At 39.4% G+C, this 18,298-nt stretch overlaps 1 protein-coding gene across 1 annotated transcript in view; it reads left to right on the forward strand.

The window, feature by feature from the left end:
* The first annotated feature begins 15,904 nt into the window (after nt 1-15,904).
* SYNE3 (spectrin repeat containing nuclear envelope family member 3) overlaps nt 15,905-18,298 on the forward strand; it is a 202,886-nt gene continuing 200,492 nt past the window's right edge. The window contains exon 1 of the mRNA XM_043989293.1: nt 15,905-15,962. The gene's annotated coding sequence lies outside the window, so the exon portion shown is untranslated. The remainder of the gene's footprint in view (nt 15,963-18,298) is intronic.

Raw genomic sequence — 18,298 nt, forward strand, 5'->3', positions numbered from 1 at the left:
AAATTTTAAATTACATGAGATTGATTCTAAGTGATGTAGAAAAAGACTGGAGAGATCAGTATGGGGATGGAGTGAAAGGGACTTGTTTATGATGAAACATTTATTTGGATAGTGAATTGAAAAGAACATTCATAGCAATGAGAACAGCATGAGGAAAGTGGAGGATTAGTGTGAAATAACCATCTCTTCCTCAAGTTTCATGTATTAATTGGTATTGATTGAAATCTAAGCTTAAAGGAAGGGACTTTTTAATTTTTTTAAACTATCCTCAGCTACCAGCACTTTTTTGCAGAAAGCCAATTTAATTCAATAAAAATAAAATTTGAATAGTAGAGAGGAGCAACATTAAGAAGGGCAAGAGCCTGTTCGTTATCTTTTGAACTCAAAACTGCAGGATGAAAGTACCAGTATGCTAGAAGTTGTAGCATCAATGCTAAATTCTAATGACATTTTTTCTATTCTAACTTCGTTGGGCACTGCCTTTATTGTACCTATCAAGTAACCTGACTAGATGATGTAATTTAAAGCATCTTGAGAATCAATATGAATGAATGTAAAATGGTTTCAGTTTGAGAGAAAAGTAGTACAAACAGGTAATTGATTTGTATCTTATTAGAAATATTTTTGTTGCCAGGAGTTATTAGTATAGAGTATTATACAGCATAGTACATACTGTACTCTCGTTTAATTGGATTATTTCTCATGCTTAATGAAGCTTCCAGAATTAACTTCTTAATGCACTTAGGACTACCCACTATTCTTTCTCTATAAACCCTACTAGCATCAAATACCATGTTTAGAATTAAGACTTTGAAATTTTTGAAAGCCCAGTATAATTGTCAGGACATTATTGTAAATCTGTTATTTGTATTTTTTCCTGCCTTCTGTTTGTAGTCATATGAAGCATTCTCAGATTTTGTGGAAAAAACCCAGTTATCTTTGCTTGGGATGCTTTGCTTTCAAATGAGACCACAGGAAGAACATTGGTTTATACAGGCAGCCTTTAGTGTTTGGCCACCTGCCACTGTATGTGTAACTGCACCCAAAATGACGGGCCTCCCCCCAAGCAAGCAGCATTTTCATGCCTTTTTGTTTTTGTAAATGCCCTACATAAGTTTCACTGCCAGAATGCACAGTGCCAATAATGTTATCCTATTTATATGCCAGGGTTGGGCAGAGCACTTTCTGCCTAAGTTCTTGGCACTCTGCTTTATCATGCACACACAACTTCTAAAATTATCACACATTCAGAATCGTCATATCTTTTGTAGGCAAAAAAGAGAAAATATTAGAAGAATTTTACAAATATTTTTCAAGGAGGAAAGGTCCATTACACTGTAACAAAGACTTCCCTGACATTTCCCACTTATTGGTCAAGAACGATTTAGATTAACTTGGTTTCTGTCACTGGGAAGTTTTGGTTTCAAGTGTAGTGGTTTTTGTACTTCATCAAGAATATGAAAACTGAGATCACTAAAGCAGCATTTTGGTTTCAAGAACTCATTTGATGGCATTGTGTATTTGAAACAAAACTGATTAAATATCTAATGATAGAGTTACAGTTTTATTCATTGTTCATCAGCTTACTGTGTGTAGTTATTAACAACCAAAGATTTGTGTCTATTACTTTCTTGGTAATATAACAATTCAGAGGATATGCAACCACATTCTTTCCTGGAAAATAATCATATAGTATCTGAGTCACTGCCCTAGCTAGACCTGTACATTTCCTGTTTCTGGTTCCTGAATCAATTCTTCCACTGCATGCACAGATAGCAAAATGGGATAACTAAAGCTATTTCTGTCACGCCTTTGTACAAAAATTCATATATAGCAACATAAGCTGTCAACATAAGCTGACTTTTTAAAATAACACTTTCAAGATTACAAAGTGCTTTGTAGGGGCGGCTAGGTGGTACAATGGATAGAGTACTGGCCCTGGATTCAGGAGTACCTGAGTTCAAATCCGGCCTCAGACACTTAACACTTACTAGCTGTGTAACCCTGGGCAAGTCACTTAACCCCAATTGTCTCACTTAAAAAAAAAAAAAGTGCTTTGTGTATATTGTCTCACTTGAGCCTTTCAACATCCCTGAGAAGTAGATCCACAAGTATTATCCCTATTTTATAGACAAATAAACGAAGGTTTGGAAATATTAAAGCCAATGGTCACATGACTGGCATTGTTGATTCTAAATTCTGGGACATTTTTTTACCTATACTGGACTGCCTCTTGTTACTAAGCCTATTCTGGTTACTTTGGGTAAGCAGTTTAACATTTCATCAATGACCTTGGTATAAGAAGCTAATCACATTATTAGGATCATAGGATCTTATATCTAGGGCTGGAAGGAACTCCAAGGGTTCCCTAATCCAACTCTACTCATTTTACAACTGAAGAAACAAAGTTGGGGGCATATCACTGACATTGGTGGGATTTGAACCCGAGTCTTCTAACTCAAGCCAGTACTGTTTTCCTGTACTACACTACTACTTAATATAGATTGAACCTAGACTTATCTCAAGATATGTAATGACTAAAATTAACCTCTGACTAGAATATATGCAGTGATTTTGCCCTTTACTCTGCTGTACAAATTTCAATCCAAAACAACTCAAGCCACTCACTCCTCTGTGAAATAATTGAAGTCCTCATTAATTACTCCCTTCGCTGAATTCCTATAGCACTCATATATTGAACCATTTACCCTCTCTTGTTCTCTAATGCTTTATATGTTAGTTTTGTCTCCTTACCTAAATTTCCTCTAAGTAGGAACCATAACACATAGTCAGATACACTTGTTGATTTATGCTTCTTTTTTAATCTGTCACACTAGATGTTCAGTTAATACCTGTTTAATGGCAGTGCTTAAATTTGCACATATGTTAAAACATATACTAACTAGCAAACATTTTGGTAACTTATTGGCCATAGATATTCTAGGCTTTTTGGCAAGTGTTCCCCAAAGTTCTCTATTGGGCCTTCTTTTTTCTCTATATTCTCTTTTTTGGTCATTTCATCAGTTCCCATGTTATTAAATATATCTAAGCAGATAATGTCTGTCTTTCTGTCTGTCTGTTCACACATACATCTGGTTGTATATATTTGTAAGCAGAAAGTACTTCAATGGATACATGATATCATCAGTGTGACTGCTCTTTCTATCAGTACAGATTGCAATTCATTCATACTTGCCTATTTTGTACTATTTTTCATTTCTGTATCTTGTAGCATATTCCTCACAGTGAGTCCATCCAACTTTTGAGCTTTTCTCTTTTTCTCTTGACATTGTGACTAATACCAGTGGAACATGTGGACTAACACTACAAAGAACATTGTGTTGACTAATCTGTTTAAACAATTAAAATAATACAATTTTTAGAGCTGAAAGGGGCAAAACTTAATACAGACTTCCCATTTTACAGTTGAGAAACAAGGTTTCAAGAGATTGAATAGCTAGACCAATATCACACAAGTGAAACTAACAAATTTTTTTTATATCACAAAAATATTTAATTTAATATAATGATAATGCTGGCTTTTTCAGGTTTACATATTTAAAGTGAACACCTACTTGAGAGATCAAGGGGGCAGCTAGGTGGTGCAGTAGATAGATCCCTTGCCCTGAAGTTGGGAGGACCCGCAAATCTCACCTCAGACACTTACTAGCTGTGTGAGCCTGGGCAAGTCATTTAACCCCAATTGCCTTAAAACATCCAGGGCCATCTCTAGTCATCCTGATATATCTTGCCTATGGACCCAGATGGCTCTGGAGGAGAGAATGAGGTTGGTGAGCTTACACAGCCCTCCCTCACTTAAATTCAGTGTGAGTCATGACATCACCCCAATGTCATGCTCCTCTTTGGGAATGAAGGACAAACAATATTTGAGATGAGTGATCAACCACTAAACACCAATGAGCCTCTAACAAAGAGAAAGTCAGAGTATTAGGGATGTGGACATTTTTTCTAGAATTTGCACCTAATTTTTTCTTTTAAGTGATGGAAACATAACTGATTTTTTCATGGTTGAGGAATATTGCAAACTGGACAGCAGGGTAATAGACCTTTGTGGGGACCAATTTTTAATTGGGGAGTGCTAGCTAAGCGGCTCGCCGCAATATTGGGGTAAGAAAGGAAACTGGCAGCCTCTCTCAAAACAGAACAAGATTTATTTTAACAAGAACGAACTTAAAAAAAAACACAAACAGGATCAGTAGGATCAAGGGAAAGGAAATAAAAATGGGAAAAGGAAAATTAAAATACCTGAAAAATACCATCGCCCAGGAATCAGCTGAAAATACGCAGCAGAATGCCTATGGCTTTCCAGCTTCCACCTAGAATGCCCAATTCTCCTCCCCCAAACCTAGAAACCCCCACACAGTCCCAGCCAATGGGATGGCCGCTCTGACAGTCACATGACTGCCCTCACTAGGCTTCCAATCATTATAATTTTGCCAGGCCCCTGTAGGTGTCGGCGAGTGGTGATGACGTGAGGTGCCAGAGCCCTGGCAATGGCTACAACCAGCGGGTGGAGCACCGTGTGGTTTGCGGAGCCCCAGGCCAGTGCTCGCCGAGGCATAAAAACCTCAAATAACAATTAATTCTTTATACCTTAGTTAATCCATCGGGAATACCATTTTTTAGGAGTAAGATTTAATTGCATTGTGGCAGCAGATACATCCAAACACAAACAATATAAGTCCAAGTCAGTTGCTGGAAAATATAATACTATACAAGGTAAATGGTTCAATGCAGGAACCACATTAGTGACCTTTAGGCAGGATTATAAGTGATGTAGATTTGTCAGAGACTCTTTTTTTGTCACTTGGTCATGCATTGAGAAATCTTTACGTATGGACTTTGCTTCAGATGTCAAGTCTTGTTCTGTGCTTTCACTGTTTGCTTTTTTGTTGTTGTTGTTGTTCTTAGGGGGGTAAAGGATGGGTTGGGGGGAAGAGAATGATGTTTGTACAAAGGAAATAAAGGTCATCACAACTTGAAAGGTAATCTTTAGGTATAAATGTGTATATTTCTATTAGTCTATCATTTAGGTAAGTGAGTATGATGTTCTATTTCCCCTCAATTTCATAGTAGATCAATAGCTGATCTGGTGGCAGTGATTTACTCCTAAAAAAAGAAATAAAAACAGTGAAAGCACAGAACAGGGCTTGACATCTGAAGCAAAGTCCATACGTAAAATTTCTCAATGTGTGACCAAGTGACAAAAAAAGAGTCTCTGACAAATCTAGATCTCTTATAATCCTACCTAAAGGTCACTAATGTGGTTCCTACATTGAACCATTTACCTTGTATAGTATTATATTTTCCAGCAACTTGCTTGGACTTATATTCTTTGTGTTTGGATGTATCTGCTGCCACAATGCAATTACATCTTTTGTAGACAGTTGCCTCCTTGATATGATTTGAAGACAGGACATATATTTCACCTGCATCTATCTGATTTTATCATTAAAGATAATTCCTTTGGGTTAAGGCAAATATCCTTTTTTAAAATGAAAATCCTCCTGGGAGAATTAAGTGTAAGAATTATATCATTTTGTTTTTTTCCCCAAATCATTTCTTCTGCTATAACTAGCTTGAAACCCAGCACAACAGACCTGATCGTTTTAATTGGAAAAAGGAAAGATAATTAGAACTTTTTTTTTTTTTGCGGGGCAATGGGGGTTAAGTGACTTGCCCAGGGTCACACAGCTAGTAAGTGTCAAGTGTCTGAGGCCAGATTTGAATTCAGGTACTCCTGAATCCAGGGCCAGTGCTTTATCCACTGGGCCACCTAGCTGCCCCTGATAATTGGAGCTTAAGAGCATTGTGCTACACCTACAATAAATGAGCATGATGTGAATAAAGGTTCATTAAAAGAGCCTCAAAAGGAATAATTAGAGAGATAAGAGAAGAACCAAGAGCTTTGCCATGAAAGAACAGAGTATCCAGGAGGAAAGGGTGGTCAATAGTGTTGTGTTTCAGAGAGGTCAAGAAGGATGAAGATTGAGAAGAGGTCATTAGATTTAGGAATTAAGAGTTCATTGATAACTTTAGGGAGAACAGTTTCAGTTAATTGATGGCATTGGAAGTCAGATTGCAGAGGGTTTAGAAGAGAATTAGAATAGAGGAAGTAAAGGAATTGAGTATGGATGACTAGATGACTAAAGGTCTTTAGCTGGAAAGGGGGGAAGCAATATAGGATAACTAGCGGAAAGGGTACAATCTATTGAAAGATTCTTTTGAGAATGGAATTTTTGAAGAAAGAATCATAAGTTAGGATGATACTGAAGACTAGAGTGGGCCTAGTGATGGTAAAGGGCAATCTGATGGAGAAAATAAGAGAGGATGAGATCAGTTCTACATGAGGAAGGGCTGGCCTTGGCAAGGAAGGGGACCACCTCTTCATCAAAGACTAAAGGAAGAAATAAGAGGTGTCAGAAGGGTGGAAGATGAAGAGTTGGAAAAAGAGAGAACATCAGATGAATGGTCTTGATTTTCTCAGTAAAAAATGAGGGGAGGACCTCCACTTGAGAAGGTAGGGGAAAGAGTTACTATGGGAACCTTGGAAGAAGAAAAGGTTTGGAATAGCTGCTTGTGGTAGTTGGGATAGAGAATCAATTAGGGAGAAACAGATTGCCTTGCTGCTGTCAAAATACAATTGGGATTAGATAGCATAAGTTTATATTAGATTCAGTCAACATAGTTGTGTGCCTTCCTTCAGCTTTTTTCAAAAGCTTGGGTGTAAGAGTGGTGGAATCAAATGTTGGGAGTAATTCACAGTTGGGGACAGGGGGTGTTTTTTGGCAAGGTCTCAGCAACAATAGGACAAGGAAGCAAAGGATTCAAGAGTAGAGGGTAGTGTAGAGTTGAAATGATATACTAAGGAGTCAAGATTGGAAGGGAGGAAATTGTAGTCATAGTGATGATTTGGGAAAGTGTTGAAAGGAATGGATAGATTAGTGGTCATTGTGAGGATGAAAAGCTTTATGAGCAAATGAAAGAATCTTGGAGTCCTTGATTATAGATATGATGGGAATTATGGTAAGATGAAGAGTAAGATTGTGGAGTAAGATAGGGTAAGAATAATATGAAATAACTCTCCCTGTGTAGCTGAGGTGGAGCAGAGTAGTAGAGGGTATTCTTTTTTTTTTTTTTTTTAGTGAGGCAATTGGGGTTAAGTGACTTGCCCAGGGTCACACAGCTAGGTGGTAACTAGCTGCCCTGGGTATTCTTAATGAAAGTATTAGTAGGGAATAAGTGGGCTTTTTCTAGTGATATTCAGTAATAGACAAGATATTTACAATTTTGCTATCGACTAATAGAAGTAAAGGACATGATTTATTGATTATAGAAAAGGTGCATTGATTTGACAGAAAAAAAAACACTTTAAAAGTATTTTTTAAGTATGTCTCATATATATGTCAAAATCATTCAAGATTTCTGAAAAAGCATAACAGATACAATCCTTTTCAGTGACCCTTGGATTAGATGGGGAATAAAGTAGGGAAATGAATATTTACCAAAGGTTTTTGTTGTTTTGTTTGTTTTGGTTTGGGGTTTTTGCCATCATGATGGTGGAGATCCATAACAGAGTACTAGTTGAAAAGGGTTTCTTGGTGGATAATGAGGTCCTCCAGATGCTACTGTATTCAAGCTTTGGAATGTCGCAGAGTCTCTTGGAAGAGTATTTAAATTTTTTTCCTTTTTTTCTAATTGCATATAAAAATTATTTTATATATTTTTTTAAAAATCATGAGTCCCAAGTTCTCTTTTTCTCTCTCTTCCCCCCCTCCCCACCCCACACCTTGCCTTATGAAGACCAGCTATTTGATAGGGATTATATATGTGTGGTCACATAAAACATATTTCCATATTATCCAAGTTGCAAGAGAAAACACAGACCAAAAAACCCAAGAAAGATAAAGTTAATAAAAATATGCTTCAATCTGCATTCAGACTCCATCAGTTCTCTCTTTGGAGATGGATAGCATTTTTCATCATAAGTTTTCAAAATTGTCTTGGATCACTGTATTGCTGAGAATAGTTGTTATTCCCAGTTGATCACTGCACAATATTGCTGTTACTATGTACAGTGTTCTCCTGGTTCTGCTCATTCCACTTTGTATATATTCATATGTTTTCCCGTGTTTTTTGAAATTTGTGATTTCTTATAGCACAATAGTATTTAATCATAATCATATGCCACAACTTGTTTAGCCATTCCCCAACTGATAGGCATCTACTATTTTCCAATTCTTTGCCACCACAAAAAGAGCTGCTATAAATTAGAATACTCTTATAACCACTCAAAAGAGTTTCATCTGACTATCCACCCTGGAAATTGGATGAAGCATATCCATTGTTATGATATGCATTTGGAAGGAAGACATGTAAAGCTTTTCTATAAGTATGTATACCTGAGACAGACAGTATGGCTGAATAATGAGTTGGGATCATAGTTGATCAATGAGAGGAGAAGAATGGGTTGAATTATCATCAGGAAATTTCAAAACACTGTTAATGTCCTAAATTTCTCATGAAAGCAAGACATATCTTTTCTTTTTTTTTTCTTTCCTTGTGAGGCAATTGGGGTTAAGTGACTTCCCCAGGGTCACTGTGTCTGCAGGCGGATTTGAACTCAGGTACTCTTGACTCCAGGATCGGTGCTCTATCCACTGCGCCACCTAGCTGCCCCAAGACATATCTTTTCAATACCAGTATTCTACTGCTGTTGCTATCAGAAACATAGGAAATGCATCAGTCTTTAAAAAGTTATAATTGAACATCACACAGAGGACAATGGAGAGGTAGGTGACAGGTGTGAGCAATCTGTAACAATAATAAGGAACCTAAAAATAGAACAAGAATGAAAGATGTCATGTAGGATATATATGATAGGGAGAGAAGATGGGCTGCTCATGTGAAAGCATGATGATAGGGATAAGGTCCTTACCCTTTTTACTGAGAAAATTGAGGCCATTCTCTCCCTCTTGTACCCTTCTTTTCACCACTGAAACTGCCCCCACTTTCTTCTGCTTGCCCTTAGTCTCTAATAATGAGGTAACCATTCTTGTTTTGGTTTGGTTTTTTGCGGGGCAATGGGGGTTAAGTGACTTGCCCAGGGTCACATAGCTAGTAAGTGTCAAGTGTCTGAGGCCACATTTGAACTCAGGTCCTCCTGAATCCAGGGCCAGTGCTTTATCCACTGCGCCACCTAGCTGCCCGAGGTAACCATTCTTGACAAGAGCAACCTCTCCACTTTGTACTCTTGATCCTATCTCCCATGTTCTCTGGCAGATTTTTCCCCTTCAATTATCCTGTTTTCTCTCTAATTTTCAACTTTTACCTATTCATTCCTTCCCTGGTGCCTTTATTTATGCTTAGGTCCCTTTTATCCTAATATTAAAAAAAAAACTTCACTGATCTTACTATACCTTCAAACTATTATCCTCTCTCTGCCCCTCCTCCCCTTTCTCAGCTGGCCTCCTAGAGTTATCTACACTCATCAGCTCCACTTCATCTTTTTTTCATTCCTCTACCCCTTTATAATTTGACTTCCCAACTCATCACTCAGAGATTGCTCTTTCCAAAGTTAGCAGTGATTTCATAATTACCAAGTTTGATTGTCTTTTCTCAGTCCTCATTCTTTCTGACTTCTCTGTTGGGTCCTCTTGCCTATATATTTTCATACCACTGATTCGCCTACCTGTCTGACCACTACTTCATCTTCTTTGCTGGATTACCACCCATAGCATACTCTTTGACTCTGGGTGTTCTCTAAGGGGCTGTTCTGGGTTCTCTTCTCTTTGCACACTCTTTCAGTGATCTTGTTAGCTTCCATGGATCTAATAATTATCCCAATGCAGATAGTTTACAGCTCTAGTTTCTCTACAAGCTTTAATCTCACATGATCAGGTGATTATTAGATATTTCAAACTGGATGTCCCAAGGACATCTTAAACTCAACATGTCCAAAACAGTTCATTATATTTCTCCCCAAACCAACCCCTTTTCTGGCACTATTATTCCAGTCTCCATTAATCCAGATTTATAATCTTACTTGTTATTTTCAATTTCTCACTCTTTATCATTCCACATATTCAGTCAGTTGACAAATCTTGCCATTTTTACCTTTACAATATCTCACTTTATTGCTTCTCTCTACTTAAATAACTTTCACCCTAATTCAAGCCCTCATCATCTCTGCAACAAATTATTTTTTAATAAACATTTTTATTTAAAGTTTGGAGTTCCAAAGTCTATGCCTCCTTTTCTCCTTGCCCTTCCCACTCCCTGAAGTGGTAAGCAATGAGATATAGGTTATACATGAACAATTATGTAAAACATTTACCATAGTAGTCATTTTGTACAAGAAAATGCAAATAAAAGAAAAAAATGAAAGAAAGTGAAAAATAGCATGCTTCAGTCTATGTTCAATATCAGTCTTTCTTTGGACGTGGATAGTATGTTTTATCCTTAGTCCTTTGGGATTGTCTTGGATCATTGTATTGCTGAGGATAGTTAAATCATTCACTGTTCTTCATCAAAAAATATGACTGCAACCAATTATTAATTGATCTCCCTGACTCAAGGTTCTCCCCACCTCAGTCCATCGTCCACATAGCTGTCAAAATTTTTTTTTTAAACTACAGATTGGACACGCCACTCTTCCATTCAATAATCTCTAGTTACAAATCTCTGGAACAAATACAAATTACTCTGTTTTGCTTTTTACAGCCCTTCACAACATAGCTTCAACTGATATTTCCAGTTTAGTTGTACAATACTTCCTCTCCCACACAATGAGATCCAGTCAAATTGGGCTTTTTTCTCTCACACACAACACCCTCTACTCTCTGGACTTTCTCACTGGCCAACCTCCATGTCTGGAAAGTATTCTCGTTGTTTTATAGAATCCCTCTCTTCTTCTTAGACACAGCTTGAAGCCTTTCATGATTTCCCCCAACTGGTCACCCTCTTACTCTAAGTAGCTTGTATTTAACTGTATTTATGAGCTTATATTTAATTGCTAAAGACTTACATATTTACTTCTGGTCTCTCAAATTAAAATGGAAGATACTTGAAAGTAGGGATTATTTCATTCTTTGTATTTGTATCCCTAGCATCTAGTATATTGCCTGGCATATAGTAAGTATTTAATAATGCCTGTTGACTGATCAGTTGATTACATCCCCAGTATTTAATCAAATGTCTGGCACATAGTATGCTCTTCATAAATGTTTGTTGATTGATTGACCATAATCTTAGGAGGAATGAACTAATGAAGTGAGATTATTTGGTGTTTTTTTCTGACCAAGTTTCTTTTTCAGGGCCTTGGAGTTAGAGTAACTGGACATGAGGACCATTTCTGAGGTGTTCATAGTTATAACAATTAAAATATTAATGAGCTTTTGAATCATTTTATATTTACATATTTCTACCCATTAGATTATAAGCTTTCTTATTTGTATACAAATTTCTCTCCTCTCTTGCTCCCTCCTAATTACCTTGTCCCATGTTTTATATACAAAAATGATTGGGCAGCTAGGTGGCGCAGTGGATAAAGCACCAGCCCTGGATTCAGGAGGACCTGAGTTCAAATCTGACCTCAGACACTTGACACTTACTAGCTGTGTGACCCTGGGCAAGTCACTTAACCCCCATTGCCCCACAGAAAAAAAATTTTTTTTAAAAGATTTAATATATTTGATCATAGGATTTAGTATTGGAAAAAACTTTGGAGATCATCTAATACAATCTATACATTTTTTAGATGAGAGAACAGGGTCCAAGAGTTTAAGGGACTTTTTCAATGTCACATAAGTAGTAGGTCTTCTGACTCCAAAACAACTACCCTTACCTAGAATTGCTCAGTCAACTACTCTATATTCCATTTTTTTTTAAGTGAGGCAATTGGGGTTAAGTGACTTGCCCAAGGTCACACAGCTAGTAAGTGTTAAGTGTTTGAGGCCGGGTTTGAACTCAGGTACTCCTGACTCCAGAGCTGGTGCTCTATCCACTGCGCCACCTAGCTGCCCCTCTATATTCCATTTTGACACCAGGGATGTCAAAATCAAATAGGAATGGGGGCCGCTAATGCATACATACGTATCCCTGCATACCACATATTGACTTAGTTTTGAGAATGTAATGTTATTTATGTTTTGTTATATTTTAAATTTATTTTGTCAAATAGTTTCCCAATTACATTTTAATCTGGTTCCAGATACACTTACAGAGTGTTTCAAGCTGTAAATTGACACTTTTTGTGTAGAGGGAGACTTTCTTGGAAGGACTTGATATATGTGTCACCACTCTGATTCAATTTTTTCATTTGTCAACAGTTGCTGAACATATAGCATTAAGGAGAGGTGGTTTAGCACCAGTACATATGAAAAACATTTAGGTATTTTTAAAGTAAAAATACATTAGGATGCAGAAATATGTTTAATGTTATTATGTGTATATATATATGTATGTATATATATATATATATATAACCTATATCAGATTGCCTGCTGTCTAGGGGAGGGGGGGAGGGAGGGGAGAGAGGGAGAAAAAATCTGAAATTGGAGAGCTTGTATAAACAAAAGTTGAGAACTATCTTTACATGTAACGGGGAAAAAATAAAATACTTTATTAAAAAATACATTAGGATATTTGAGCTAGAGGAAACCTTAAAGATAATTTATTCAACTTCAGGCTCAATGTCAATCAACAGTATGATATGATTGTCATAGAAAACTAATCAGTTTTAGGCTACCTGAAAAGGCTATACAGAATAAGAAATGTTATGCTATTTTCAGAACCCATCTTGAATATTGTATTATGTTCTGGTTGCCCTTAGACAAACTGTAGTGCATCACAAGAAGGCACCAGAGTGATGGGGCAACTGGAAACCTTATATGAGTTGAAATATTTATTCTATAGAGGGATTTTGGGTATGATAGCTTTCTATATTCTTTTGGGGGGGGCAGGGCAATGAGGGTTAAGTGACTTGTCCAAAGTCACACAGCTAGTATGAGTCCAGTGTCTGAGGATAGATTTGAACTCAGGTCCTCCTAAATCCAGGGCCAGTGCTTAATCCACTATGCCACCTAGCTGCCCTAGCTGTCTATATTCTTTAAAGGAGCATGAGACATTTTGTGTGGTTCCCAAAGGCAAAACTATTAGTAAAAAGGTGAAATTTAAGAAAATGTTGAATCTGTATTTAAAAATGGATAAATGAAAAGCTCCCCAACAGCTCTTGAAAACTGAAATGGGCTATCAATAAGTCTTAAGTTACCTATCATTGGAGCTGTTCAAATGTTGGACAACCCTAACTGAGATTTAAAAGTAATTTCTGTCAGGTGGTGAGTTAGGCTAGCTAGCCAAGGCCCTATCCAACTATTGGGAAATTAGTATAGTGTGATATCTTCAGTCAATACTCTGTGACTTTTGACAAGTTACATTTACTCTCTGAGTTTGAATTTCCTCAGCTGTAATGTAGGGATTATACTATTAGCTCTACCTACTTCCTAGTATCCTTAGGAGGAAAAGCATTTTGCAAACCTCAAAATGATATATGAAGGTAGGCTTTCATTCTGGATGAAATCGGGATGGGGGGGAGATATAAAACAAAATTCATGATTACTACTGGGGAGACTTAAGACATTAAACAATTAAACTGAGCAAATAATTTTAGAAATTAATATAAGACAAACTATTCAGGCCTTTTTTCATACTTTTGTGTACTTAATGTTCCTCAGCTTTGCTAAATTAACATTCATTTGCAGGGTTATTTTTAGAAGAGGGTAGAGGAGTGGGAAGTACAAACTTCTCACTCTTTGAAAGACATTATTTCTGTTGTACTGTTAACCACCAAGTGAGTCACAATTTCCTAATTGTTTAATTTAGCAGCTTCTTATTGGTTAATTTTCTAGGTGCCATTTGAAACAGAGGCTCACGGGGGAGGGGGTTTCCTGCTTTCCATTCCAATATCATTGGAAAGGGAGCTTTCTCCAGGTTCTTTACCAACCCCTGCTAAGGAGAAGGGGCTTTTGGCAACACGAAGGGAAGGAAATTATTTGGGATGTAGCTCTAGACAGAAACTGTTGTGATAGCCTCCCTCCCCCCAACCCCCCCAAAGTCTGAAAGCAACTAGTATATCTTATCTAATCATAGAATTTGAGAGTTGTGAGGGACCTCACCCATTACGGAATACTTTTTTTGTTGTTGTTTTCTTCATTAAAATGTAAGCAGGGCAGGGGAACTGTGTATTAGCTTTTCTTTGTTTCTTTAGCACTTAGAACAATGACTGACACATAGTAAACGCTTATTAATCAACTGTGCTGGTAAGGCCACAAGTTTCTTTTTGTTTTTGTTTTTTAGTGAGGCATTTGGGGTTAACTGACTGGCCCAGGGTCACACAGCTAGTAAGTGTTAAGTGTCTGAGGTCGGATTTGAACTCAGGTCCTCCCGACTCCAGGGCCGGTGCTCTATCCACTGTGCCACCTAGCTGCCCCTAAAATGAATGTGTTTTTTTTTCTTTTTGTGAGGCAATTGGGGTTAAGGGACTTGCCCAGGGTTACACAGCTAGTAAGTGTCTAGTGTCTGAGGCTGGATTTGAACTCAGGTATTCCTGACTCCAGGGCCGGTGCACTATCCACTGTGCCACCTAGCTGCCCCTGTCCGTATTTTTTATGTTTGAAATGGGGACAATAAACGTTGGATGGATTCAAGAGTGTTTGGAGTAAGAGCAGAAGGGAGAAACTGGGCTCCAACTGCTAATCCTTGGTTTTTTGTTTTGTTTTGTTGTTTTGTTTTGTGAGGCAATTGGGGTTAAGTGACTTGCCTAAGGTCACACAGCTAGTACATGTTAAGTGTCAGAGGCCGAATTTGAACTCAGGTCCTCCTGACTCCAGGGTCGGTGCTCTATTCACTGCGCCACCTAGCTGCCCCCTTGCTAATCTTTGTAATGTGGACTTCCCAGTCAAGGTGGGAGCCTGAATTCAAGTGGCCTCAAACAAAGCCTTCCTATTAGGGACCTTCTCCTTGACCTAAAGCACAGGTCCTGGGGTTGGGATATGTAGAGGAAAGGAGTCAGGTGTCAGTAGTTCCAGGTGTACTCCAAGCATAAAAAACGATTTTTTTTCCTGTTGCTCTTGGCTGCAGTATCCCTTTTCCAGTCTGATGTCAGCTCTATGAAGATAGGAGAAGTCCCCCACACAGCCAACGGTTCCTCTACTTTCTATGGAACTGACTGGAAGGGCAGAGTCGCCCCACCCTCCTAGTCACCACGGACTGGGTTAATCTATACCTACCCCGACATTCTTCTCTGCTGACTAGTAGTAACAGAACTGGGAAAGAGGAAGGGACCAACTCATAGGCATCACTTGAAGAGCAGCGTCAAAATTAGGGCAGATACAATGTGAACTTGGGACAGAGTATCTCCCGCAGACTTCCCATTTCAGTGCATCCCTGACTTTCTGACTCACCCTCCTCCCTTAGAAATTCCATTAATGCCTCCTTCCCCAAGTCAGAAACATCAGAAAGAAGGAGCTGGTGGTGAATAACGTGAAGAGGTGTGTGTTTTTGTAGATGTGTAGCACCGCGGCTGCCTGAGCGAGCGCTCTCTAAGTAAAGTGGAGGGAGGGGAAGATTCGAGCCCCAGCTGGAGCAGCGCGTCCTTGAGTGGTTGGTTACACAACCAGCCCCAGGGCCTGGTCTCTCGCAATGGAAGCAGAGGAGGATGGACCGAAGGAAAAGATCTAACAAACTTGCAGGCTCCCTCCCAAACCTAAGCTTGTATCTCCCCACTTCTTTAAAAAAAAATGGGGAGGCGGAGTTGGAGGAGGGCTGGAATTGGAGAGGCGGGGTGTCCTAGCCCCACCCTCTTTCCCTGAGCTGGCTGTCCTCCCGGGAGTTTTCTTACGAGCTGTCATCGGTGCCCCGCGCTCCCTCCCTGCTGGCCCCAGGTAGCGTGAGTGCCCTCTGGGCTGGGGATCCTCAGGGGTGTTGGTAGGGGGGACTGAAGCGGAGGGTGAGGGAAGGACTGGCGTCGCTGCATTGGACATGGTGGGTTGGGGAGCGAATGGGGCTTTTGGAGCAATCTCGAAGTTCAAAGCTAAGTCAGTTCCAGGAACTGGGTCCCCCTGTTTGGGTCCGGGGCGCCTGGGGGGCGGGTGAGAGCTCGAGCGGCTGGCTAGAGGCCTCCCATCCTCTGGCTCAGCCCCCTCCGACTAAGCGAAACACCGGCCCCGGGACGGTGGAGTTTTAGTCTCTACCCCTTTGCTCTCCCCTTGTCAATTTGTGTTTTTATCTAAGTGAGTTTAACTCCACGTTTCTATGGTGGTGTGTGTACGGCGTTAGCTTTGTGAGTGTGTTTTTGAGAGGAAGAAAAAACAGAAGTGAAATATCAGCCCGAGAGGCAGTGACGGTTGTACCCATGACGTGACATCTGTGGGCTGTGTGGCGGCTGGCGCTTATTTATAGTTTAAATTGAAATGTGCCTCCTCCCCCCCCCCCCGCCTCCCGCCGCCCCCACCATTGAGTAGGGAAGTTGCTCTAGTTATGTTTCTCTGTAAATCAAGAAATATTTAACTCTAATGCAAAACAACAACAGGGTGGAGATGGGAGTAGAGCCACCAAGGCGATGCTCACAGATTGATCTTAAAACTCAAATCTGCTAACTCAAGCTGCTCTCTCTAAACTGAAAACACTTAACAGTTCCATGAAAGTACCAGACCCTCCCAATTTGCTCTGTATATCTATTGACTCTGCCACCTCCTCACGCACACACTTCTACTACAAATCCTCTTATATCTGTGGCTCAGCAGTTGGGATCCGAATTGATGTCACCTCCCACTTCCCGCTCTAATTGCTATACCTCTTGTCTGCCCTATGCCCTGATATTTTAAATCGGAGACAATGGATGCCGCCAAGTATTGTGCGTGTTTTGCTCATGGTATTCCACATGTTGGTGCTCTAAGAAGGGTTAGAGGGCTTTCTAAGAGTAGACACCTGTAGTGGAGAGAATATAGGATTGAAACTTGGGAGACCTGGCTTCTTCTGTTTCTGTCATTACCTATCAATATGAACTTGAACAAGTTACTTCCCCTCTCTGGACCTCAGTTTCTTTATCTGTAAAATAACAGGACTAAGAAGGCATTTCTTTGTTTTTGTTTTTGAAGAAGGCATTTCTTAAGGTGCTCTTCTAAAATTCACAGATCTTAGATATTATCTTAGGGGCCTTTTAGCTCCAAAGTGCCAAGATTCTAGCTTCTGAAACAAGTCTTTCAGCCCTGAAGGGTTAATAAAGAAATAATTTTTTCTCCATTGTATTTAAACCCTTTACAAGCCAAGGGTCTTCTGACTCACACTAAGAGAATCCTCTTGAGATCCTAGTGAAGCCAGCCATCAACAAGTGACTGGTGGGAGAGGGTGGAGATGGCAAGAGGAAAAACCGTTGAAAAACAGTCTGCATGCCAGAAAAAGGGAAATATGTCCACCACTAGATAGGAAACAGATTAGTTTATAGTTGGTCGGAGTTTTTAGAAAGTATTTTTTGGTGAGTGCGTGATGGGAGCATGAACAATGGGAACGATTTGCCGAATTTCCTGTAACCTTGCACCAAGATGGAGAGAACACCCTGTATCATGCTTCTTTACTTTCCCTTTGGGACAGCACATTCCACTACCAGGAAGACATGTTCTGGATTTGCAGCTGTGCCAAGACCCTTAATTCAGTGGCATCAACTTTCATTATGGGAGGCCCTTGTGTTGGACCCAGCATCCTCTTTTGGACTGTAGGGGTGGGTGGGGTGGAGACCCATTTGGCAGGACTTTTCCTTAAAATTGTGTTTTATATCTAGCTCCTTGGAGGTCTTGTGACTGACACTATTTAATGGACTTTGTATTTTTAAAAGGTAATAATGAAAACACATACATACACAACAGGTTCAGTCTTTTCCTCCTGAAGTGTCTCAGCTAGTTGTGGTTTATAGTTGACTTTGCATGCCTGCCTTCTTTTTGCATCAGAGCTCATGTTTTTCACATGGTTCTTAGGCATGTGCCCGAGGCATGTTTTGCCTGGTATATAGATGAGACCTCTGAGTTCTACACAGTCTCCTCCCTTCATTGCTATGCAGTGACATAGTCAGGATTGCTAAGGTGCTTGGGGATCCCTTGTTTAGTGGCAAAGGTTTCCCTCTGAATTAGCTCCAGGAACCAGACCAAATGGAGTTGGGAGAAAAATTACTTCCAGATCTCAGATCTCAACAGGAACCCCATGTAAATCCCATAGGTTAAAATAA

This window comes from Dromiciops gliroides, chromosome 2 (assembly GCF_019393635.1).
Source record: "Dromiciops gliroides isolate mDroGli1 chromosome 2, mDroGli1.pri, whole genome shotgun sequence".
Taxonomy (NCBI): domain Eukaryota; kingdom Metazoa; phylum Chordata; class Mammalia; order Microbiotheria; family Microbiotheriidae; genus Dromiciops; species Dromiciops gliroides.